Raw genomic sequence first — 26112 nt, forward strand, 5'->3', positions numbered from 1 at the left:
CCTGGTGGAGATGGTTTAAATTCTTAAGATTTTTGAGTGAGCCAAAGACATCCAGTTGTCTTTCCCCTCTACTGCATTCTTTACTAGAAGGGAAAAGGCTCAATGAGTATCTCTTTGACCTTTCCAAAACTAAATCATTTCTCGGCTGAGAGTTAGCAGGAGAAATGTAAGCATAAATGTTAATTAATGAGCTGAGTGATGCTGCAGACCAAGAAAAGGGTCAGAAAACTAACCTTTCCCACCAGTGCATCCTCAAGTAAAAACCAGTCCAAGAAAAGAAACACAGTTAGAAATTATGTGTATACAGCTGACTCTTGAACTACTCAGAGATTAGGGGCCCTGAGCCCTGCACGGTCACTTAAAATACATGTATAACTTTGACCCCTCAAACTTAACTATCAATAGCCTACTGTTGACTGGAAGCCTTACCTATAACATAAACTGTCAATTAACACATATTTTATATATTATATGTATTATATACTATATTCTTATTGTACAATAAAGTAAGCTAGAGAGAAGAAGATACTATTAATAAAATAATAAGAATGAGAAAATACATTAATAATACTATATGCACTTATTTTAAAAAATTCACATATAAGTGGACCTGTACTGCTGAAACCCACATTCAAGGGTCAGCTGGAGTTTGAAAAGCAGCCATGGGGCAGGCCTGCATACATTTAGTATTGGAATTGTAGGTTGTAGGGATGAGAGAGTGCTCTGTATTCTTCCTGGTGATGGGGCCAGTTGTGGTTGTTCTATGGAGGGGCCTTGATGACACTGTCTGAACTGTTTTCCTCTCATTTTCTGAGGCTTTGGAATGGGAAATGCACTGTGCGAGGCTACTTTGCCATTGCTTAGGGCCCAAGTCACCAGGGTTTTGGAGGGCAGGAAGCTGTTAATCATTGCCACGGAACCTGGGTTCTTTGGAGAGAGAGGCCAGTGGGCACCAGAGTTCCTAACCTCATTTTAGCTGATTAAACAATGTTATTATAAGCCAGAGGCAGGATCACATCCAGGGAGCCATATCAGGCTCCACACAGGAGCAAGTTAATCAGAAGACAAAGCTTGACACCATTCGAGTTTGGCTCTGGGGAGCAGACTGGCAGGACTTCCGGAGGCCAGCAGGGCTTGCAGTGACTGAGGGTGGGAGGGGATGCCAGGCGGGGAACTAGTGTGGCCCACTCGTAGGGAGGGGGCAGCTTGGTGTTCCGATGACAACAGCAGCACTGCCCAATAGACCATCTGAGCCATGAATATGCTTTACATAGTATTAGTAGGCATGTTAAAAAAAGAAACAAGCAAAATTAATTTTAATAAAGTATTTAACTCAATATATATTGAAACTATTGTCATTTTATCATGTCATCGATGAGGTATGTTACATTCTTTTCCTACTAAGTCTTCCAAACCCAGGAATGCATTCCACCTTCAGAGCATATTCAGGCCCTGAGCAGCCACTTTTCAAGGCTGAGAGCCATATGTGGCTGGTGCCTGCAAATGGGCAGTCCAGTGCTGGAGTGTTAGTCCCTTTCCCAGAGATGGGCATTACTGCTAGTCATCTATTTCCCCATGGAAATTGATACAGACAGACATGTGCTCAATGCAGCAAGCACAATCTGCTTAGATTTGCAAAGTGATCATGGGCAATATGTGACATGAGTCTCACTTGTCTGCCCCCAGCCCTCTGGGTTTCATTAGCGTGGGGACCTGTCAGTTTCCTCAGAACACCTGCTGTCCACGTGCCTGGCCAGGCTCATGTGGTTCCTTTTCCATGTAGACACTCCCTTATCCTTCTAACGCTGTGCAAGCCATCTTCAGGAGACATCTGCATCTTCAGGAGGCTGTGTAATGACTGCCACATCACACCAATGCTCTACTTGTAATATGATGTTGACACTCATTCTCTCAAGTGTTGGGGTGTGTCTGTTCCCCTTGAATCTGGGCTTCCCTTAAGTAGAGACACTGGCAGTGGTTTCTGTTGCTGGCCAGGTGAAGACGTAAAGGTGATGTAGTTTCTTCTGCTTGTCTCCTGGATGCTTGTTCCTGCAGTCCAGCTGCCATGTTTTAAAGGAGCTGGGGCTGTGCAGGCCATGCACAGTGCTCTTGGCAGTAGCCCCAGGGGAGGACCAGCCGACAGCCAGCTTCTACCACAGATAGGCAGCTGCATGAGGGGGCCCGGGACATGAGTCCAGTTGTGGCCACCAAGTGGCTGCAGCCTTATATGAACCATCTAGCTGAGTGCAGTCAACCTCCAGCACCATGAGAGAGAATCATAAAACAATCATTGGTGTCATAAATAGTTCATCTATGTTTTAAACCACTAAATATTGGAGTAGAAGAGGCCCCTTTCTGCCTCATCTTCAGGGGGGTCAGATGCCCCCTTAGCCCTTAGCCACTTCCTCCCCTACTGGAACATGAGTGTAAGTGAATGTCCACTCTCCCCTAAACTACCTTCATCATGGCAGGGGTGGGGCCCTATTGATTCATGGGGTGAACAGCCCTTGAGGCCCTCAGTACATATTTGTTGTAGGAATAAATGGATAAGTATATGTTGAAGTGAAAGCTTGTGTTCTTTAATTGCTTCTTCCAGTTAATCCTATAGGGTGAGGAAACAGGCCTGAAAGGCTGAGGGGATAGACCCAATGTGGCTACAAGGCTACCTTGGGTCTGAGTTCAGGATCCCACCACCAAATGTACACAGCGAGTGTTTCTGCTCCTCCAGAGGCTGGTGATCTGGATTCCTGCTTTGTGTTCTGAGTGTCAGACGGCAGCCACTGTTCTGACACAGTTGTTGCAAGTTCATGTGGTGAGAGGCAGAGCTATGCCTGGTGATGTTGTGATTAACTTGGTTGAGGTGACTTCTTCATAGTATTTTTAAAACCTAGGTTTACAAGAAGCCCAAGAGAGCTTTGAAAATTCAGTCTGCCAACCCCCACACTCAGAAACTCAGATGTAGGTGAGGTGTTGCTCAGGAATCTTACTTTTTAACAACCTCCTTGAGTCTGTCAAGAACAAAGCCATAAGGGACATTAACCATAAGGCTTCTCTCTTACATATTATTATGAAAAATTTCAAACATGCAAAAAAGTTTAAAGAATTGAATTGGAACCACCAATATCCTCAACACCCAGATTATGCAATTAACATTTTGTTATATCTGCTTTATCACATGTCAGTGTATCCATCCATCCATTTATCCATGTATCCATCCATTCATTCATTCATGCATCCATCCATGCATCTTTTCATCCACATATCCATTAGTTCATCCATACATCCATCCATCCATACATACATCCATTAATCCATGCATCCATTCACCCATGTCTCCATCCATTCATGCATCCACCCACCTATCCTTTCATGCTTCCATGCATCCATGCATCCATCCATCCATGCATCCATCTATCCCTCCATGCATCCATCTACCCATCCACCATCTATGCATCCATCCATGTATCCATGCATGCATCCACACATGCATTTATCCATCTATCCATACATACATGTACCTACATCCATCTATCTTGATGTAAACAGTATACTCTACTGACTAAACACATTCTGGTTAGATTTCTGATTTCCTGTCAACAAGCAAAATATGTCTAAGCAGCAAATGTTTGTGAAATCATAAGACACAATGTCAGGCTTACAAGCTAACTCCGCTCTCTCTCTCCCCTATAGAGAGCGACTGATTTATTTGTCTGTCTGACCTGTTCTCACCCATTTCTGATACAGGTCTTTTTTGTATTCTCTTACCACAAATATTGTACTTCTAATTCATATGTAAGTAAAGATAAAAAAAGAAACAAACATAAAAATACATACATGTGTAAGAATAAACTTGTTTCTGAGAGTGTTTTACCTCATTCTCTATGTTGTTCTTTCTCCTGCTTTTCCTATATTTTAATTAAAAAATTTTTTTTGTTGTTTAGTTACAGTTGTCCCCAATTTCCCTGCATTGCTCTCCTCTTCCCTGCCCACCTCCTACATTCTACCCCCCATCCCGTTGTCTTTGTCCATGGGTCCTTTATACATGTTCCTTGACTTGACCCTTCCCTCTGCTTTTCTAAGTGGTGCTTTTCTGAGATGCAGCTGTTCTTGGTCTAGTTTGTGCTTGGGCACAGTGTTTGACCAGCTCTTGGTGTGACTTTAGAGCTGTCATAATTGCAAAGATTTGTATCATGAGAATAATCTTTCTGGAGCTCCAGAGCTCTTTGCCTAATGATGTTTCAGAAATGCAGGAAGAATGTAAGTCACTTGAGAATTTGAGGGAGACATGAAGCTTGACAACCTGATCCTTGGGGCCCATCCATTTGTGCTCAGAAAGCTCTTGTGATAATGTGACAGGCATCCTTTAACAGAGCTATTGAAGCTCATTACCAGAAAGGTTTCAGAAGTACTGTCCCAGGCCATGTAACATGTGGTTACACCAGGGAAGAGAAGCAAGGGCATGTTAACAAAGCAAAACAAAACACTAGACACAAGACAAGCATTGATTGTTGCACTTTGCAGGGTATGATAGTCCTGTCAATAGAGGAGTAGAACTGTTTTTCCCTGATCTTTGGCCCTACCCAGACCCCTGGTCTGTGCTTGCCTGTGTCAGCCCGAGTGTCATGCACTGCCTCTGGTTCAAACACCAAGCCCCCTTTACAAGCATGGGAAGTCATCTGCTAGCACATGAATCTGAAGTCTGGCCAGTCCCACAGTGGAGGGAAGAAAGCACGCACAACAGAATTTAATATTTGATAAATATTATTCTTAAAAAGAAACCCTGAAAACCTGTATTTGAGTTACCAAAAGCTATAGACACATATATACTAAAGGGGAGCTGAGCTTGGCACTCCCAAATTTTTTTCTTTGGGATATTGATTACTTTAAGCTGTTTATTTTTAAGAAACAAGAGACTCAGGAAAAAATGTGACTTTCCCCCAAGTTGCCTAAAAGAATTTTAAGAGAGAGGACCTGCTCCAGGAAGGGAGCTATTATCATAGATAATATGGTTTGTTATGAACTAAGTGTTACAAACAGGGAAAGACCTCTTAAGACTCTTTTTTTCTTTCTTTCTTTCTTTTTTACTTCTTTTTTTTAAATTTTATTTTATTTTAATTTGTTTTTTCAAATACATTTGTCTCTGCCTACCCCCCACCACGTTCCCTTGCCCCCTCCCTCCTTCCCTCCCTCAGCTCTTCCCCTTTGATTTTGTCCATGAGTCCTTGCTATATGTTCCTTGACTTTCCCCTTCCCTTCCTTTTTCCCGCCCCCCCCCCTCCTTCCCTCTTGTCTCTGTTGATTTCTTTTCCTTTCAGTGTTGCTGGTCTTATTTTCCTTGCATCTTTGTATTGTTGGTTAGGTTCTGTTTTTAGGTGAGATCATATGGTATTTGTCTTTCGCCCCCTGGCTTATTTTGCTTAGCATAATGCTCTCCAGTTCCATCCATGCTGTCGCGAAGTTTAGTAGTTTTTTTTTTCTTTCTGCTGCGTAGTATTCCATGGTGTATATGTACCATAACTTTTTGATCCAATCATCTACTGATGGGCATTTGGGTTGCTTCCAACACTTGGCTATTGTCAATTGTGCTGCTATGAACATTGGGGTGCATAGGTTCTTTTGTATTGGCGTTTTGGTGTTCTTAGGGTACTTTCAGGGATCATTTCTATAGTTCTTTAATCAAAGTTCTCTCTGCGTCCCATTGTTAGAGACAGCCCAGCTAACATTTGTTTACCAAAAATGTGCTTTTCAATCTCAGTGTGAATAGTCTTCTTCCCCTTTGAAGTCCAAAATCACTACTCCTCTTTATTCTTAGCTCATGACGGCATATAAACCTCCACTGTCCTGATTTGTCCATGGTCCCAAATTCTTATGGCATCTCTGTCCATACATGCATAATTAAATTTGATTATTTTCTCCAGTTAGTCTGTCTTCTATCATTTTTTTTATTCTACTAGCCATAAGAAGTAAGAAGAAAAAGAGGAAATTCCACCCCCCATTCCTGCACTATTTGTACACCTACATTTATCCAGACTGTTGGAGACTGAATCTTTGCACATATATTAAAGTTCCAGGTTGTATTAAATTGCATTTAAGAATTAAGCATTTTGGGAACAAATGTTCATAAGCCATATTATACTTTTCTTTCCCTTCATAAAAAGAGTTTTCTGAAAACAACTTGACCTTTTCTTAATGATTTACATCATTTCCCAGGAAAGAAGCCTGATAAATTTCAAACCTTCATGGCTCAGGAGCCCTGGAAAACTCATAGAGGTGATGCATCAGAGAATTCTTCTTCTTTAAAAAATTTTTTTATTGTTCAAATACATTTGTCTCCACTTTTCCTTGTCCCACCCACCCCCACCTCCCTCCCTCAATTCTTCCCCATTTTGGCTTTTTCCATGGGTCCTTTATACATGCTCCTTGATTCTTCTCTTCCTCTTCCTTTCCCCATTACCCCTCTCCCTCCTTCCTTCTCATTATTCTCAGTTTCTTTATTCTTTCATTGTTGCTGGCTATATCTTCCTGGTTTATTTGTTTTGTTGATTAGGTTCCACTTATAGGTGAGATCATATGGTATTTGTCTTTCACCCCCTGGCTTATTTCGCTTAGCATAATGTTCTCCAGTTCTATACATGCTGTTGCAAAGGGTAGTAGCTCTTTCTTTCTGCTGTATAATATTACATTGTGTAAAGGTACCATGGTGTTTTGATCCACTCATTTACTGATGGGCACCTAGGTTCCTTCCAGCACTTGGCTGTTGTCAGTTGCGCGGCTATGAACATTGGGGTGCATAGGATCTCATTATGGTCTTAATCTGCTTTTCTCTGATGGCTAGTGATAATGAGCATCCTTCCATTACCACTGGGCCCTGTGTATGTCCTCCTTGGAGAAGTGTCTGTCCAGGTCCTTTGCCTATTTTTTAATTATATTGTTTGTCTTCCTGGAGTGGAGTTGTGTGAGTTCTTTATATATTTTGGAGATAAAACCCCTGTCCAACGTATCATTGGTAATTCTTAAAGAAGCCTGTGCTCTTCACTGGACTCTCCCCAACCTTCACTCACTGCCCCCCTCCACACACTTACAAACAGAGCAACTGGATAGCTAAACCAAAATACATGGGCAGCATGGACAACACAACTGTAACAGAGTGAAACACTTGGCTTCTTGACTCCATCTTTATCTAGCCTGCTTTGTTCCCTGCGTAGTCTTGCATATAGACATGCTAATCATTAGAGGAATTCTGCTTGTGGCTTGCGTTTTACAAAAACAGCTCCTTACTTGAAAATGCCTGTCCCAAGGAGATAAGGGAAGTATGTATTGTTTATCAAAGATTTGCAGGAAACTTATGATAGACTCATATCAACTAGGGTCAACAGACTAAGCATAGTCTTCTTTAGACCACTGCTGCACCCAGATATCTGTAGTCGTCAATCACTTCTTGCCCCTCCCATTTCCTCTTCCCTTGACATAAAAGAAGTCTTAACTCTGTACTTTTGGAAGATGGATGTGAGGCACCACTAGGTTTCCTATCTTCTTGGCTGGTGTCTTCTTGATCAATAAACCTTTCCTTACTCCAAAGTCTGATGTTTTGAATTTTGGCTTTTTGAAGGATCGAGCACATGGACTTTGGACTAGTAACAAAACCAGCTGACAAACTATTCCCACAAACCCTGAAAACAGATGGATGGTGGTGAACTACCCTCAACCAGAGTCTATGGCATTGTCATCTGTGTGGTCAGAAAAAGAAGGACAAGATGGGAAAGAATCTAAGGACCCAAGAAAGGAGGATCCCAAATAGTCTAGCAAGTATTCACTGGAGATGGCATCCAGCCAATTGAGAACAGCAGCTATAATCACACTAAGTGCATGGGCCCACCTGAGATCACTCCAGGGGAGTATACAAGCTCACTTCAGACCACCCCAGGCGACTATATGGGACCCACTGGCAGATCAGAAGAGGCTGCTTAGTGGGTACAGGGTATCCTTTTGGGGTGATGAAAATATTCTGAAATTAGGTAGTGTTAATGACTACCCAACATTGTAAATATACTAAAAACCACTGAATTTCACAATTTAAAGTAGTTACAATGGTGAATTTTATGTTAAGTATATTTTACCTCGATTTAAAAAAAAAGGAAGGCCCAAAAAGCTGGGACAACCTAGGACCTCTTAACTCTCAAACTGACCTTGCAGGAATTCAAGTTGATTAGGACAGCCATGGGAGGGGCAAGGAGAGAGTAGGTGCAGGCTCAAGTGGGAGGATACAGGACCAGGCTACTCCAGAAACTGAGTTGGCATTGTGGGTCCCGACACTACAGAACACACAGGCCGCTCTGGGAAGTGAGAACAGCTCTCCTGGAGGAATTGCGAATACAGTAAGATCAGAAAGCCTCTTGGGGTGTTGGGTGGGATTTGGAGGTGTCAGCAATAACTCCTGGCTTCTAATACATGTATAGACAGTTTATAAAAATAGACATTGATGTGGGTATACATGCATTTATCTCTTAGCTGTGCCTGCGGAGAGGGCCTAGAAGCAGTGACACCCAGTAGCACCAAGCATGCCCAGCACCCAGGTCTGGGTTTCTAAAAAACATTCTCCAGTATGAGGAATAGAATTCTTCATAGAAGCAGTTGATTCCAGAACTGGAGCAGGGAAAGTACAAGATGAACCTGGAGCATCTTGTGATGCCAGAAAATAAGAAAGGACACAAAAAGTGATGAGGACAAGTCAAAGAAATATAGGAGCCAATTTGCAGGAAGAAGGCAGGTGGAATAATAGTAGTAGAGGACACCTGTAGTAGGTATCTATTGTTGTCTAACAAATCACTGCAAAAGTTAGCAGTTTAAACAGTAAACATTTATTATCTCACCAATTTCATGGATCAAGAATATGGATGTGGCTTACCTGGATCCCCTGGATCAAGTCACCTACGGGACCACAGTTGTCATGTCAGCTTGCTTTGGAGGGGGTCTGCTTTGGAGCTCATCTTGTGGCTGCTGGCAGGTCCTCACTGACTTTGTGGGGACATCAGTCCTTGCACTGGGTCTTTCCATAGGGCAGCTCGCCACAGAGGCCAGGCTTCCTTCAGATTAAGCAAGCCAAGAGAGAGTGAGGGTGTGGCCCAGATGGAAGCCTCTGTCTTCTTAAGACCCAACGTGACTGCCTGTGTATGTGCTTCTCTCTGCCCAGAACAGTCTTTCTCTCCCTCCTGTGACTTGCTTTCTTTTATCTTTCAGGCCAGTGTAAGGGTTACCCCCTGAACCTTTTTGTAAAGCAGTAGGGAGAGAGCAGGTAAAGGCCCAAGTGGGAGGAGACATGACCCCATTATGTTATATCTAAGCACCCTGTTTGCTTTTCTTATAACATGCCCTACCATTTTCAATTACTTTGTTTACAAGAATATAGTGAGGACTATAATATAGTCATATAATACAAGCTATGGGGTAGCGGGGACTGTGTCTTTGTTGTCCACAGTCCTTCCCCAACCACCTAGCACAGTAGTGGACACCTAGGAAGACCGTGGTGACTTTTTAAATAAATGACTATTCAAAAATAGTCATTGTGCACAGTTTCTTCTGACCATCCTAAATAGTCCAAAGAGCAATGGGACCATTAGAACCAACCTGGAACCCAAAGGTGTCCCTACTCACATGGGTCAGCATGAAGGTATAGGGTCCTAGGAGTCACTAGGGAAGGTCCAGGACACATCTAAACCCTTTAAGACAGGAGCCCTGGGTGGGGCGGGGAGGGGCACGGATCCATGGCATGCATTTTTCTTAATAACCCAGAGTAAGTCCAGAAGCAGTGGAGGTTGAGGACCACCTAGACTGTAGAGGAAAAAAAAAAAAGGTTTTTGAGGGCTCTTCCCAAGGAAGATTTCTTTTCCCTCTGATTTGTTACTGGTTGTTAGCACCTGTGATTGGAAAGGAACAGGTGTGTTTGACCTGACTTGAATTTGCTTCAAAATTTACTTCAGGAAGAAAGCAGGCTCAGACTATCAACCAAAGACCACACACTGTAGTCTAGACCAGGGGTTTTCAACCAGGCCACTTGCTGGAATGCTCTAGGGAGCTGTGGAAAGTTCCAGCAATAGCCCCACCTTCTGGAGTCCTGCTGTGACCTGTTTGGGGTTTTGGATGCCCTGGGGGTGCCAACATGCAGCCAGAACCAGAATAGTACCTGGGATCCTGGATTGGATATTAGCTGGTCTTGGTTCCAGGAGGAACAACTCTGGAGGTAGCCTCCAGGGGCAGCTAGCCATTCACAGGTTCATAGGCTGGAAGTCTCATACTGTTCTTCATACCTATGTCCAAGTCATAGTGTCATAAATTTGCATAAATTTACTCTCTATTTCTACCCCAGGTTAATCTTTTTAATTAGTTAAGCTGCTATATTGTAGGAAACAGTGACCCTTAAGTAGATAATTAGCAAAATTGAAACAATTACATGATTTCTCCCAGGAGGGGGTTCAGTGAAGCCATTCTAGTTACAGGATAAGGAAGGACACAAAAACACAGAAGGCAACTGTGACACACGTGAAATATAGCACCTTGTTAGAGTTTTCAGGTTACTCCCCATTGTCCAGATAGGAACTAGAATTTCCATTTGCTTTTTGGTCAGCTCTTTGAGTCTACTGGTCAACTCCAGGCTTCCTATGTTGTGTGGACTCCAGGATGATTGACAGAAGGAAGGTGGGCATAATCTGCTTAGGGATTGCTCAGCTAGAGTCAGGCGCAATCTATGGGGTGGCAGCCTGTGCAGCTTTGATGGCCACCACAGTTCTTCCTAAGTAAAGGCAGCCCTGGGGTGTGATGTTGGTGAAAATGCTCTCATTCAAGTTTCAGTTTGTCCTAGTTCACTCTCCTGGTCCCTTCTCTGGTACCAATTGGTCTGCCATGAATGGCACCTCAAATCAGGACAATTAATCATCAAAAAAGAACAAACAAAGGACCTGAACGAGGCTGCAAAAGGGAGGTGGCTGATAACAAAGGATAGGTGAAGAACACATGAACAAAAATGTGCTAAAAGTCAAAGAACATGTCCAAGCCCAGTTTTGAAGATGGGAGAATACATGGCTACTGTGAAGTAATGTCTCAAAGAAAACCCCCAAAGGCAAGATGTGATGATAAGAAGAGGGTCAATCAGCTAGAAGTACAACAACAGCACACAAATAGGACTCAGGGAATGTCACACCAGGAGCCCTGTTGATAGCAACTTGAGGTGGACCCTGAGAGCCACTGAGTCACTGAAGCTGAGACCAAAGTAGAACACAGCCTGCAGATATAGAAGTTCCAGGTAGGGAGTTGCCTGCAAATGCTCTAGCAGGACAACTGAGAGATAATTGTGTAATTGGCAAGAATTTGGAGACAGAGAGGAGAAAAGGAAGCTGGTGTAACTATACTACTTTCCTTGTCTTTCACAATGTGAGGGCAATAGATAAGGCTTCAAAGTTATAATTCAACATATGCTGATTTAAGTATACCATCTAAGGTTTTAAAAATAATTGAAAAAAAAGAATAAAAGCTTTCCCAATTATCAGAAATCCCATAATGTTGCCAAGACTTTACTGATCCAGGATTCCCAGACACTGTTAATGGAGTGTCAAATTTTGCCCTTTCATTGGGGGGAAATGTGGCACTTTCTAACAAAGTTTTTAATAAATATATCCTTGAAATATGTCCAACAGATCTACTTACACAATCTTTGCAGGAAAATACTCAAGGTAGGTGAATACCCTGAACACCCGAAATACCCTAGATGTATATGCAGTCCACCACTACTCCCCAGGCCATCTCTGTGTACCAGTGGCTTAGCAGGCTTTGTTCCCTGATGTACACACTTGATAACTCCTTATTTCATGGTGGGAAAATTACTCAAGTTGCTCTGGTGTTGCCTAGCTGTGTGACCTTGGAAAAATCATTGAGTTTACTTTGTCTCAGTTTTCTCATTGGCAAACTGAAGATCACATTATTTCCTGTTCAAGATGGCTTCAGTCACCATGACTGTGTAACAAGTTACCCTAAAATATAGTGGCATAAAATAGTTGTGTCTTATGCTCATGGATTTGGTGGGTTGAGAATTCGGACAATGCAGATGGAATGGCTTGTTTCTGCCCCAACGTGGCTGAAACCTCAACTGAAAGACTGTGAGCCTGGGGCTTGGGATCCCCTGATGTCTCCCTTACATGTTTGTCTGGTGATTGGTGCCATGTTGTTGCCCCATGTGGACTGCCTGGGGTCCCTCAAGGCATGTTGGCTGAGCTGAGAAAGCAAGCATTCAGGAGAGACAGAAAGTCAGGCTGGAAACCCTGTTGCTTTTTCTGATGTAGCCTTGAAGTCTCAGTGTCACTTCTACTGTGCACTGTTGGTTAAGGTAGTTTTGGAGTTGTCCAGGCTCAAGGGACATGTAGTAGGGCTATGGACTGGGTGGGTTAAACAACAGGCTTCTATTCTCTCATAGTCCTGGAGGTTGAAAGTCCAAGATCAATGTTTCTGCAGGGTTGGTTTCTCCTGGGGCCTCTCTCCATGGCTTTCAGATGGCAGGCTGTCTTCTCCCAATGTCCTCACATTGTTGTCCCTCTGTGTGTGTCTGTGTCCTAATCTCCTCCTCTTATAAAGACACCTGTCATGTTGGATTAGGACCTACCCTAGTGACCTCATTTTACCTTAATTACTTCTTTAAAGAATACAACTCTAAATATTGTTACATTTTGGAGATGCTTGGAGTTAGACATACAACATATAAATTTTGGGGGAACACAATTCAACCTATTGCAGGAGGGAATATAGACTCTCGGGTTATGCTAACAGGTGTGGCCATTTTTGGAAAATGTAATCAGTCAACATAACTTGGAGGGCCTAAATATATATATATTTATTCTTGATAAATATATATATATTTATTCTTGATATAACCTAAATAACCTAGAGGAAGGTGATTAGCAATGACACCTGGTATAATTTACCAGCCTCAAGGAATAGGCCCTCTGGTTGAAGGGTCCAAAAAAGAGCACGTGTCATCCTCCACAGGATGGCCTTAGCACCCATTGAGTATAAAGGCACACACAGCTGGGACTGTGAACATGAATAGAAGTGCCCCTTTTAATAAACCCTTGAAAACAACCCCTGACTAATCAGGATTTTTGCTCCCATTTCTCCTGACATGGGGCACAATTTAAGCTTTAAAAGAGCACTCCTGAAAACAATGTCCTGGATGCTGTAGCTAGCGCTGTCAACACACCCACCCACTCTCACTTCCACCAGAAGATGCATACCTGCTAACGCCTAAGCACCTGCATCTCAGCAGGGCTCTTTCTGGCCCTCTGCCAGTTTGCCTGACTCTTCAACAGGCCAGGACCCTGTGGATCAATGTCCCTCCCCACCCCATAAGCCTCTGGTAGTGGTCCCTGGGAGCAGCTTACACATGTTCTGCAACTTCACCCTGAGATCCACCTGGCACCCAGGGGTCCCAAGTGGGCTAGGGCTCATTTATCATGATAACAACTGGCTTTCTTGTTGCCTTCTTTGTCCCATCTCACCTCTGTTCTTTTTCCTCCCTGCCACCAGTGCTCTTGAAATAACTTTCCAAATACGTTCCCTGCACTGGGATGTCACAGGGAGGAATCCTAACTAAGGCACATAGGTTGGGCGGCTGTGTGTGGAGAGTGCAGAAACACAGCCAGGAGCAACCACTTGGAGGTTTAGAATCAAAATTTAAAATATTTTGTCTCCTCTCCCATCTCAACTGAGCTCCCCATCAGCTGGGCTTCCTAGTGAGCGCCTGCCTATCCTCTGGGCCCTGCAGCTCTACCCAACCCTCTACATCATGGGAAATGGGGACTGAGGGCATGGCAACACACCCTCCTGCTGTCTGCAGTAGGCTCTCTAAGAAATGTCCACAGGATTACAGAAGCCACTGCATTAGACACCCAGTTAATATAATAATGGGAACCGTACTTTGTGATTAGAGTTTATCCTTCCAACCAAGCTAGCACAACCATTTGGCTAGAACGGAAGCAAACATGTGGAAATTGCATTTGAAAAGCAGTTGCTAGACGTGGTCACGTGGTTATGTTTCTGAGATGACAGGATAATCACTGTCCCTGCTGAATGGTCAGCTGGAAACCCAGGTGTCCCTTCTGGAAGGAAGAGGTGGGAAGATGTAACTGGGACAGGGTCTAGGAGGGCAGTCTGGTCTGCTGAGGAACTTGGACTGCACAGGGCAGCAGAGGCATAACTCACGTGCCCTCTTCCCAAGCGCACCGTGGCTCTCTGTGAGGCCTGGGACAGCTGCCAGGGCCCGGACTTGCATGGAGAAGGAACTCTGTCCTCTCGGCCTTTCCAGAGCTCTGACTCAGTTGTCTTTGCCCACTGAGGCCTCCTTTATGCTGGGTGGCACCTGAGGTCAAGGGAGGCCTCAGCCTGATTTAGGTCCTTGTCACAGAACAAGAAGGAATTTGAGAGTGTGATAGAGGATTTAGCAAAGCACAGTAAATTTATTAAAGAGATAGCATACACTCAAGAAGTGAGAATGGGCAGTCTTGGCGAATGAGATGCCTGCATAGGGTCTGGGTGGGAGGTTTTTCTTAAATGCAGGCCAGGATGGGGATAGAGTGGTTCTCTGCTTCTGATACCTGCGGCGTAAGTGCCGATGCAGCTCACCCTTGTCTCTCCTTTCTAGATGGGGAATTTTTTTGGTCCTCCCAATTACAGGAAATTGGGGAGGGAAAAGCAGGAAACAAGAGGTCAGTGAAGGTCACATCTGTGATGTTCCAGCAATGATGGAAAAGGGGAAGGGTAGGGTCGAGGCCCTTGTTCCCTCTTCTAACTTTTCTGCCTCATGTTCTCCTTCCCCAACTGTGCGCATGACCCTGCTGCATTACTTTTGGGTCCAGTACCTTGGAAGGCTCAACAGCCCCTCAGAGCTGTCTGTGGCCTTGAATGTGCCTGGTGCTGTCACAGGCCCCTTGGAGGTAGGGGACAGTGGTGGCTTGGGTGGGCACAAAGTATACATCCTGGCTTTGCCCAGACAGGACACACTGACCCACAGCCACCATAGCCTGCATGTGTGGCTCTAGGCCCCACCTCCTCCAGGGTTAAAAAACCAGAACTGTTTTTTTTTTTAAATTTATTTTATATTTCTATTGTTCAAATACATTTTCCTCCACCTTCCCACCACCACTTTCCCCTGCCCTCCTCCCCCACCTCCCTCCCTCAATCCTTTTATAGTTTGGCTTTGTCCATGGGCCCTCCACACATGTTCCTTGACTTGACCATTCCCTTCCCTTTCCCTATCCCACCCTCCCGCCTTCCCTCTTGGTCCTATTGGTTTCTTTTTTGTTTTAATGTTCCTGGTTATATTTTCCTGGCTTATTTGTTTTGTTGATAAGGTTCCACTTATAGGTGAGATCATATGGTATTTGTCTTTCACCCTGTGGCGTATTTCACTTAGCATAATGCTCTCCAGTTCCATCCATGCTGTAGCAAAGGGTAGTAGCTCTTTCTGCTGTGTAGTACTCCACTGTGTAAATGTACCATGGTGTTTTGATCCACTCATTTACTGATGGGCACTCAGGTTGCTTCCAGCACTTGGCTATTGTCAATTGTGCTGCTACGAACATTGGGGTGCATAGGTTCTTTCAAATGGGTGTTTTGGGATTTGTAGGGCATAATTCCAGCAGTGGAATCACTGGGTCAAAAGGCAGTTCCATTTTTAGCTTTTTGAGGAAATTCCAAACTGCTTTCCACCATGGCTGCACCAGTCTGCATTCCCACCAACAGTGTACTAGGGTTCCCTTTTTTCCACAACTTTGCCAGCACCTGTTGTTTGTTGAGCTGTTTATGATGCCCATTGTGACCAGTGTGAAGTGGTATCTTACTGTGGTTTTAATTTGCATCTCTCTGATGGCTAGTGTTGCTGAGCATCCTTTCATTTGTCTCTGTGCCCTCTATGTCTCTTTCTTGGAGAAGTGTCTGTCCAGGTCCTTTGCCCATTTTCTTAATTGGATTGTTTGTCTTCTTGGAGTGGAGTCATGTGAGTTCTTTATATATTTTGGAGATCAAACCCCTATCTGATGTATCATTGGCAAATCTATTTTCCCATATGGTTGGTTCCCTTTTCATCTTGCTGACGTTTTCTTTAACCATGCAGAGCTTCTTATTTTAATGAGGTCCCACTTGTTTATTCTTTCCTTTATGTCCCTTGCTCTTGGGGACATATCTGTGAAAATATTGCTGTGTGGGATATCTGAGAGTTTCCTGCCAATGTTCTCCTCTAGGACTTTTATAGTGTCGCAACTTACATTTAAGTCTTTTATCCATCTTGAGTTATTTTTGTATACTGTGTAAGTTGGTCGAGTTTCAATTTTTTGCATGTAGCTGTCCAGCTCTTCCAATACCATTTGTTGAAGAGGCTATTTTTACTCCAAATTATGCTTCTGCCCCCTTTGTCAAATATTAATTGACCATAGAGACATGGGTTTATTTCTGGGCTTTCTATTCTGTTCCACTGATCTATGTGTCAGTTCTTGTGCCAGCACCAGACTCTTTTGATTACAGTGGCCTTGTAATATAGTTTTTAGTCTGGTATTGTGATCCCTCCTGCTTTGTTTTTCTTTCTTAAAATTTCTGCAGCTATTCGGGGTCATTTATGGTTCCATATAAATTTTTGAAATGTCTGTTCTATGTCTGTGAAATACGTCATTGGTATTTTAATAGGGATTGCATTGAATCTATAAATTGCTTTGGGTATTCTGGACATTTTGATGATGCTAATTCTTCCAATCCATGAGCACAGTATATGCTTCCATTTATTTGTGTCTTCCTTAATTTCTTTCTTCAGTGTTGTATAGTTTTCTCAGTACAGGTCTTTTTACTTCCTTGGTTAAATTTATTCCTAGGTACTTAATTTTTCTTGTTGCTATAGCAAATTTTTTTTTCCTGATTTCTGATTCTGATATTTCATTGTTGGTGTACAAAAATGCCATCAAATATACAAATGAATACTGACTTTATATCCTGCTGTTTTGCCAAATTCACTTATTAGGTCGAGTAGTTGTTTGGTGGACTCTATGGGGCTTTCTCTGTACACTATCATGTAATCTGCAAACAATGACAGTTTTACTTCCTCCTTTCCAATTTGGATGCCTTTTATTTCTTTTTCTTTTCTGATCGCTGTGGCTAGGACTTCCAATACTATATTGAAAAGAAGTGGCGAAAGCAGACATCCTTGTCTTGTTCCAGATCTTAGTGGAGAAACTTTTAGGTTTTTTTGCCCGTTGAGTATAATGTTGGCTGTAGGTTTTTCATATATGACCCTTATTATGTTGAGGCATGCCCGCTTTATTCCCATTTTGCTGAGTGTTTTTATCATAAGCGGGTGCTGTACCTTATCAAATGCTTTTTCCGCATCTATTGAGATGATCATGTGGTTTTTGTCTTTCCTTTTGTTTATGGGATGTATATAGAACCTTTCATCCCAAAGAAGCAAAATATACATTCTTTTCAAATTCATATGGAACATTTTCAAAGATAGACCACATGATACGTCACAAAACAAGCCTCAACAAATTCAGGAAAATTGAAATAATAACAAGCATTTTCTCAGACCACAAGGGCTTGAAACTGGAAACCAACCTCAAGGAAAAACCTCAAACACTTTCAAACTCATGGAGACTGAATAGCACACATTAAACAATGAATGTGTCAATAATGAGATCAAAGAAGAAGTCAAAAAGTTTCTGGAAACAAATGAAAATGAGCACACAACCATCCAAAACCTATGGGACACAGCAAAGGCAGTCCTGAGGGGGAAGTTCATAGCAATACAGGCTTACCTGAAAAAGATAGAAACATTTGAAATAAATGACCTAACCCTGCAACTTCAAGAACTGGAGGAACAACAACAAATAAATCCCAGAGCAAGTCGAAGGAAGGAAATAATCAAGATCAGAGCAGAATTGAATGACATAGAGATTAAAAGAACAATTCAAAGGATCAACCAATCCAGGAGCTGTTTCTTTGAAAAGATAAACAAAATTGACAAGCCTTTAAGCAGACTCATCAAGACAAAAAGAGAGAGGACCCAAATAAATAATATCAGAAATGAAAGAGGAGAAATAACAACTGATACCACAGAAATACAAAGGATTGTAAGAAATTACTATGAGCAATTATATGCCAAGAAATTTGAAAATCTTGATGAAATGGACAAATTTCTAGAAAAGTATAGCCTTCCAACACTGAAGGAAGAAGAAGGAGAAAGCCTGAACAGACCGATAACTGGTGAAACTGAAGCAGTAATCAAAAAACTCCTGGCACACAAAAGCTCTGTGCTGGATGGTTTCACAGGAGAATTTTATAAAACATTTAAGGAAAAGCTAACCCCTGTCCTTCTCAGACTATTCCAAAAATCCAAGATGAAGGAAGACTCCCAAACTCTTTTTATGAGGCTGGTATCATCCTAATCCCAAAACCAGATAAAGACACAACAAAGAAAGAAAACTACAACCAATATTGCTGATGAACATAGACACTAACATCCTCAACAAAATATTGGCAAACCGCATCCAGCAATACATTAAAAAGATTATCCACCATGATCAAGTGGAATTCATCGCAGGGATGCAGGGATGGTTCAATATACGCAAGTCAATAAACGTAATACATCACATAAAGAAACCAGAACTCTTGTCTGTTGCAGGGCTGGAACTTCAGCGCAACTAACCTAAATGCAACTAAACGGGAGCCCCAATCTGGAGCACCACGAAATGGAAATATGTAAACTGAAGAGAAGAAAGTGAGTCACTTAGGAACTGTGTGCAATTCTAAAATTGAAGGAAAAGGGAAAGCAAAGACATCAGGCCACTAGGACAAAGTGAATACATTTGGCAATCGAGAGCATATTTGCTTTAACTGGATGAAGAATTTTGAAACACCAAACTGGGTCATAATTTGGAGGCTAAAGTGTTTGACAGAATGCTTTTAAAAGTGATTAAAATAACTTGATGGAATTCACCCTGAGGAGGGAGAAATAGCCGCCATTAGGCTCTGGATATGGAATTAAAATGCATTTATTTATGTTGCTCAGTCAAGAACTGAACGCTTCTTCAAAAACCTGTAAATCGTTACCACAGTCAGCTGGGCAAATAGCAATGATTAAACATTTCATCAGAGGCCTGATCCTTTGTTGTGTGCTCATTGTGGTTACAGGAAAGGAACCATAACAGATCTTTAAATAGCAAACCTGTGGCTAAATTTCACCTCATCCATCAGAAGCGCTGCTTTGCTATGACCTAATTTTAGCTGCTTATCAATCCCTGTGCTTGTTAGTTGATGTAACTGATCCTCTGATGTTAGATGACTTTTGTGCTGAATACAGCTAGAATATAATGAGTCATTTGGACGGATGCCCAGCTGAGCTTCTGTGTCTGAGGGGTGGGGGGATGGGAGAGAGAGAGAGATGTGGGGCAGCCTGCCCAGGTGGATAACAGCACAGTCTCAGGCTCATTATTGCTGGGACAATCAAGTTCACATCACGTGCACTTTGAGCACAGCGTCCTTGGACTGTGCCTTTGTTTTATTTCCCCTCCTAAAAAACAAACTCTTCTCTCAGCAGGCACAGGGGAGATACTCTGCTCCTGCCAATGTCTAATGAGAATGTCAATAATTGTAAGACTTTTTAAATGAATGTTTTTGAGGCAAATCGTTGCTTTTTCAAAGAGCTTTTCCTTCTGCTCAAGGAGAGAGCAGCTGAGATGTTTCGAGGGAGAAGAGAGCATTTTGACAGCCTCCTCCTCTCCCATTTTCTGCATGATTAGATAATGCCTCTTTACCCCTTCTGCTGTGGCTTTTTATTGGCATTGAGAAATTTTTTTCATCATCCTTGCTCTTTTAGAGGACAATCTGCGTCACTCTTGGGTGTGGGGGAGGGGCCCCAACACTCCTACTCTCTTGCCCTAGTTGGTGTCATTTCTTGCTATAAAAGAGTCACATGGTTTGTGATCTCTGTTTTCTGAACATTGCAGGTGAAGCTGAGAGATTGGAGAAATGAGACACCACCTGAGACACCGCCTGAGACACTGGCCTCCCAGGGTGGCTGTGGCCCCAGGGGTACCTTGCTGGGTCTGCCTTTCATCCTGGGAATGGCATATTGTTTTTGATCTTTCTTTCTTTTCTCTCTCTCTCTCTTTTTAAAAAATTTTATTTATTTTTTTTTAGAGAAAGGAAGGGAGGGCGAAAGAGAGGGAGAGAAATATCAATGTGTGGTTGACTCTTGAGTGCCCCCTACTGGGGATCTGGCCCACAACCCATGAATGTGCCCTGACTGGGACTTGAACTAGCGACACTTTGGTTCACAGGCTGGCTCTCAATCCACTGAGCCATATCAGCCAGTGCTCTTCTCTCTCTCTCTCTCTCTCTCTCTCTCTCTCTCTCTCTCATCTCTTTTCTGTCTTCCTTCCTTCCTTCCTTCCTTCTTCCCTTCCTCCCTCCCTCCTTTCTCCCTTTCCTCCCCTTCCCTTTCCTTCCCTTCCCTTCCCTTCCCTTCATTCCTTTCTTCCTTTCTTTTTCCAATTACAATTGACATTCAGTATTATTGTATATTAGTTTCAGGTATACAGCATAGTGGTTAGACATTTATATAACTTACAAAGTGATGTCCCCGATGGTACCCAGCTGGCACCATACCTAGTTATTACAATATTATTCACCATGTTCCCTAAGCTGTACTTTTCATCCTCATGAGCATTTTGTAAATGCCAATTTATACTTCTTAATCCCTTCTTCCTTTTTACCCAACCCTCCAACTCCCTTCCCATCTGGCAGCCATCAAAATGTTCTCTGTATCTATGAGTCTGTTTCTATTTTGTTTGTTCATTTTTTTTTTGTTGTTTTTCAACATTCCACATATAAGTGAAATCATATGGTATTTGCCCTTCTCTGTCTGATTTATTTCACTTAACATAATGCCCTCTGGGTCTATGAATTTTCTCTTCCAGGGTTTAACAACTGCTTGCTTGTAACCTTCTCCATCCCAAGTTGGGAGACAGGACAGAGGAAATGAAGCTTCAGTGTGGCCAGGCTGCCCATTGTGGTGGACGAGGACATTGGGATTCCCCATTTCAGGGGTGTGTGTGAGTACCAGTGCATTCTCATCCCCCTTGCTGTTCTATCTGCCATTACCAAGGGAGGCTTTACTTCAGGAGAGGCATATGCAAATACTGCACCAGGAAGTGCTAAGGAGGACTTTATAATGGATATGGCATGTAAGATCCTCAGAAGAAAGCTGCCTTTAAAAAAGCAGTTGCAAGGAAGTACCTAGAGTGCAGTCAACTTAAACACACACTTTGCTGCTCCAACCAGCTTCCAGATACCTTGACAAGTGTCGGAGATATACCTCTTGATCAGCCTGTGGGACACTGAGACCAGATGTGAATAGAACATTCTATTCCATACACTAGCCTTTCAGGTACACTTAAAATACTCTTCCTGTTACTTGTGTGAGTGCCCCTCCACTGGGATATCAGGGGGTCAGTCCATGCTTGCTGACACACCTCTGTGTGTCTACACAGGACCACATTGTCGATGAAACTCTATCCCAAGACATCTCTTCAGACTTACTCCAGTGAATTTCCTGATAAAGTAACAAACACCTATAAGCTTCAGAATTTTTTTAAACATAAAAAAGGGATTAGCATTACATGTCTCATTAACAACATTGGAAGATAGAAGATAACAATTAAGAATAATTATACAAGTAAATTATATTGAGAAAAATGAAAGTCATGTTTCAGAAAAAATTGTGGTCATTTTGGACACGTAGAGCCTCAGAAAGTAAAACTGCATACATTTTTTGAGGATACTAGAAGAAATTACTTTAATCAAGCTAAGAAGGTAAAGAGCTCTGACACACTATGAACAATATATCTTGTATTATGCATTTGATATCAAAGTGGATATGATTAATGACTGAGAAGTGAGCACATGAGTGTTAACAAAGGATTGTTGAGATTTAACATTCATTCTGGGAGAGAAAGCATAATAACAGTCTACAATTTAAATATTTCTGATTTTATAGGAAATATTTTGAAATATTAGTTAATATTTGAAATATTAACTGCTTCACTGAAACTTAGGCATCAGAGCTGGGTGTTTATGTGTGTGTGGTGAGAAAGAGACTCGAGATATAGGGAAAGGGAAGGAAAAGCATTGTAGATGAGTGTGAGCAGGGTGGTAATGCACCTGAGAACTCATACATTATTACAGATGGGCAATGGGTGACTGAGTGAAATACCAAATTAGGAGAATAGGGTTATAATTAATGTTGATAAGTTTAAAGGGAAATAGTGGGTATGATGGCTAATTTTGTGTTAACTTGAGTAAGCCTTAGGGTGTCCAGACTTTGTTCAAACATGTCTGTACATTTTTGGATGAACTTAAATTTAAATCTATAAACTGGTAAGCAGATGCCTGCCACAGTGTAGGTGGGCCTCATCTAATCAGTTGATGACCTGAATTGAAGCAAGAATCTCACCTCTCTTGAGTAAGAGGAAATTCGTCACTTCTGCCTGCCTTCACATGGAGGCATTAGTCTTGTTCCACATTAGAGACCCTGAGCCTCTTCAGTATAACACTCCTGAATTCTTGGTTCACAAAACTGTGAGATACAAATATTTATGGTTGCATTCAGCCACTAAATTGTAGGATAATTTGTTACACAGCAACCAGTACATATGCGTATGTGAACACAATTGGGGCCAAGGTCCCTCTGATGGTCAATGTGTCATCAAACCCCAAATGTGCAAAATTTGTTAATTGCCTACTATTAAAACTTGTCAACATGAGAAATTATATCTTACAGTTGTATTAGCATGTTTTAATGGCATGAAATTTGCCACTTTTTTTCTGCCTTTTTAAAGAGAGCTATATCCAGATTAGAAGCAAAAAATCCATGGTTTATTGGGTTTATTTTTAGGTTCATGCAACAGGTTGGATGAACAGGAAAGAATTGAAATTATGGAGCAGCCCCTCAGTCAGCCTGCTGAGAAACTGCTTAAAGGACAGACAAGCAGATGCAGGCTTTGAGGTCATGTCAAACAAAAGAAAGAAGAGGCTTCAAATTCTCCAGTGTGTGAATGGGTTTATTTTATGGAATGCAGTAGAACAAGAGCTGCTGGTGAACTGTTTTAAAGAATGTGGAACTAGTAATGTTCTTGGCAACCTTGGCACAACTTATTGTTGGAAGATGGCTTTGGCTTAGTTTCTCATGTAGTAAAAGCAAACAATTAAGGGAGCCATCTAAAACCATTTCTAGAATAGCAGAAATGGCTTTAGGCTTTGAGAGTAATATTTCTTTAAGTTTTGAGGATTAACATTGAAACCTTTGTGATACTTAAAAACAATGTTTACAACAATTAGGTAGCCATTATTCATTGGATTCCTGGTTTCCATAATCACTTTTCCCATTTTATCCTGTTACTTAATGTATATTAATATTCAGTAAGGTATTTGCCTTTATATATAAACATGATATTAGAATCTTCTCAGATTTATTAATTTTCCTGTTTATTTGTTCTATTTTAAAAAATTAAATGGTTTTATTTTGACATAACTGTGAGTTCACATGCAGTTGTAAGAAATGCTACAGAGAGATCCTCTGTACCCCTTACCAGTTTTCTCCAGTACTAACATCTTGCAAAACTAAAGTACCATATTCTAGCCAGGGTGTTGACATTGATGCAGTGAAGATACAAGATGCTTCCATCACCACATAGATCCTTCATGAGGCTTTTATACCACATCCTCTTCCCTCCCTGACCCCACTCCCTTTAATCCCTGTCATCCACTAATCTGGTCTATATTTCTATAATTTTATCATTTCAATAATATGTGATATATGTTTCAATAATATGATATATGTGAAATCATAAAATTTGCAACCTTTTGGGACTGGCTGTTTTCATGCAGCATAATTTCCTGGAGATTCACCCAAGTGCTTGCATGAATCAATAGTTCATTCCTTTTGATTACTGAGTGGTATACAATGTGATATGGATGGCCATAGTTTAACTATTCACCTTGATGGACATGTGGGTCATTTCCAGTTTTAGATTATTATAAATAAAGCTGCTATGAATATCTGTGTACAAGTTTTTGTGTGGACGTAAGTTTTCATTTTTCTGGAATAAGTGCTCATAAGTACAATTGCTGGGTTGTATGTTAATTACATATTATGTTTATAAACATAGTAAACTGTTTAGTTTATAAGCAGCTGCTGAACTGTTTTCTGCGGTAGCTATTTTCCACTCATCCCCACTGGATACACATCAAGGTCCCATTTCTTCGATCCCCTTGAGCATTTGCTCGTGTCACTATTTTCTATTTTAGCCCTTCTGATAGGTGTGCGGTGACTGTGGCTTCATTTGTAGTCTCCTAATGGCTGAGTACCTTTGACCATCTTTGCATGTGTTTCTTTGCCATCTGTATATTCTCCTTGGTGAAATGTCTCATGTTTTTTTTTGCCCATTTTCTAATTGGATTGTTTTTTCTCTATTGTTGAATTTTGAGAGTTCTTCATATCTTCTAGATATAAGTTTTCTGTTGGATGAATGTATGGTTTGCAAATATTTTTCCCCAATCTTAGCTTGTCTTTTCACAGTCTTCACAGGGTCTTTTGCAGAGTAAAGGTTTTTAGCTTTAATGAAGCCCAGTTTATCAACTTTTTCCTTCATGGATTATACATTTGGATGTAAATACTCTAAGAACTATTTACCTAGACCAAAGTCCTCTTTTTTTCCTAAGTTTCATAGTTTTATGTTTTGCATTTGAGTCTGTAATCCATCTTGAGTTTATGTTTGTAGGAACTGTAAGGTTTAGTTACTGTGTAATTTTCAACCTGAGACTATGACTGTCTCTATAACATTTTTATGCATAAAACCTTATTCTTAATAACAAAGTCATGCACAGTTCCTATGGCCGTGAGCACGTAATTGGTTTCCTTACATAGTCTGCACTTGAATCAAGTGTAGCTCTCTTTCCTTCTTTGATTTCAGATGTCATGTCCTTGTTCTGAATTGTGTCAGGACTGTCACGATTGCAGCTGAAAAGTTGAAATGTTAGCTACCCAGTCAATAGGGTCAGGACCAGTCACCACATTTGAAAGTGCATTTCTATTATTGGTATCTTTTTATGTTAGTCTATACTTTGAGTGATTTAAAACTAATTGGTTCACATGAGTTTAGCCCATTATAATTCAATAGTGTTGTTTTCTTTTTTATTCTTAATTCTTAAAAATAAAACAAAACAATTCATAAGGGGTAGAGGGATGAAGAATGTTTCTTAGCTAGAAGATTGAATCTTAGTTTGGTTTTCTCCATATGCTGAGGCTGAGGTAAGAACATAGGTGAAAGTTATTTGGGCAGTGATCCCCCCAGAAACACAAGTGAGGGAGGTAAAAGTGAGTAGGAAAAGCCACTGAAAGGTGGGTTAGTAATTAGGTTACTGCTGCAAGTGACAGGGTCATTTCTGCTGCAAACCTTCTGCTGAACTCTGTTGAATGTACCTTAGGATTGCCCCAGCAAGGGAAGGGAAGCTGGCTGTTTACCCACCAACTCCCAGTCCTCTTATGCAGTGGGTTGCACCCATCCCACTCCCAACATGTGCACTGAGCAAGCTCCTGCAGGCGTGGGGCCGCCCTGCACAGAGCCAGAGAGGCATGGGGGCTGGAGAGAGCTGCAGCAGGTGTCTGTGCCAGCACTGATAAAATAGGAAATTCTAAAGTTTAGATTCCACATGTTCAAGCATCAGAGAGGGCAGAAGACATGCTACTTCTCATAGTCCTTTCCCTTTCGTAGCTTTATTAATGACTGTGCCAGCAGCAAATCCTGTAAGGTTCGGTCAGACTGCCATAGAAGGCCATATAGATTCTAGAGCCTTTGGTGGGTAGAGAAACAGGAGGTCGTGATTGTTCTCCAGCTCTCATCCCAAAGGACCTCCTGGTCCTTTGACACTGGCTATGGTGAGGAGTAAATTCTGTCCTCTGTAGGGTTTGTGCATCTCTAACTAGTTGGTGGCCAATCTGCTTAGAAGACCTGCTTGGAATCATGGTACATTCCT

General features: G+C 41.9%; 1 long non-coding RNA gene across 1 annotated transcript; it reads left to right on the forward strand.

The window, feature by feature from the left end:
* Positions 1-20022: 20022 nt before the first annotated feature.
* LOC129082290 (uncharacterized) lies at positions 20023-24121 on the forward strand. Its single transcript, XR_008530396.1, has 3 exons — positions 20023-20109; positions 20997-21131; positions 22973-24121. It is a non-coding gene; the product is annotated as an uncharacterized LOC129082290 (long non-coding RNA).
* Positions 24122-26112: the final 1991 nt, after the last annotated feature.

The sequence above is a fragment of the Pteronotus mesoamericanus genome, unplaced genomic scaffold, assembly GCF_021234165.1.
Source record: "Pteronotus mesoamericanus isolate MK-2021 breed Mesoamerican mustached bat unplaced genomic scaffold, CSHL_Meso_final scaffold_125, whole genome shotgun sequence".
NCBI lineage: Eukaryota > Metazoa > Chordata > Mammalia > Chiroptera > Mormoopidae > Pteronotus > Pteronotus mesoamericanus.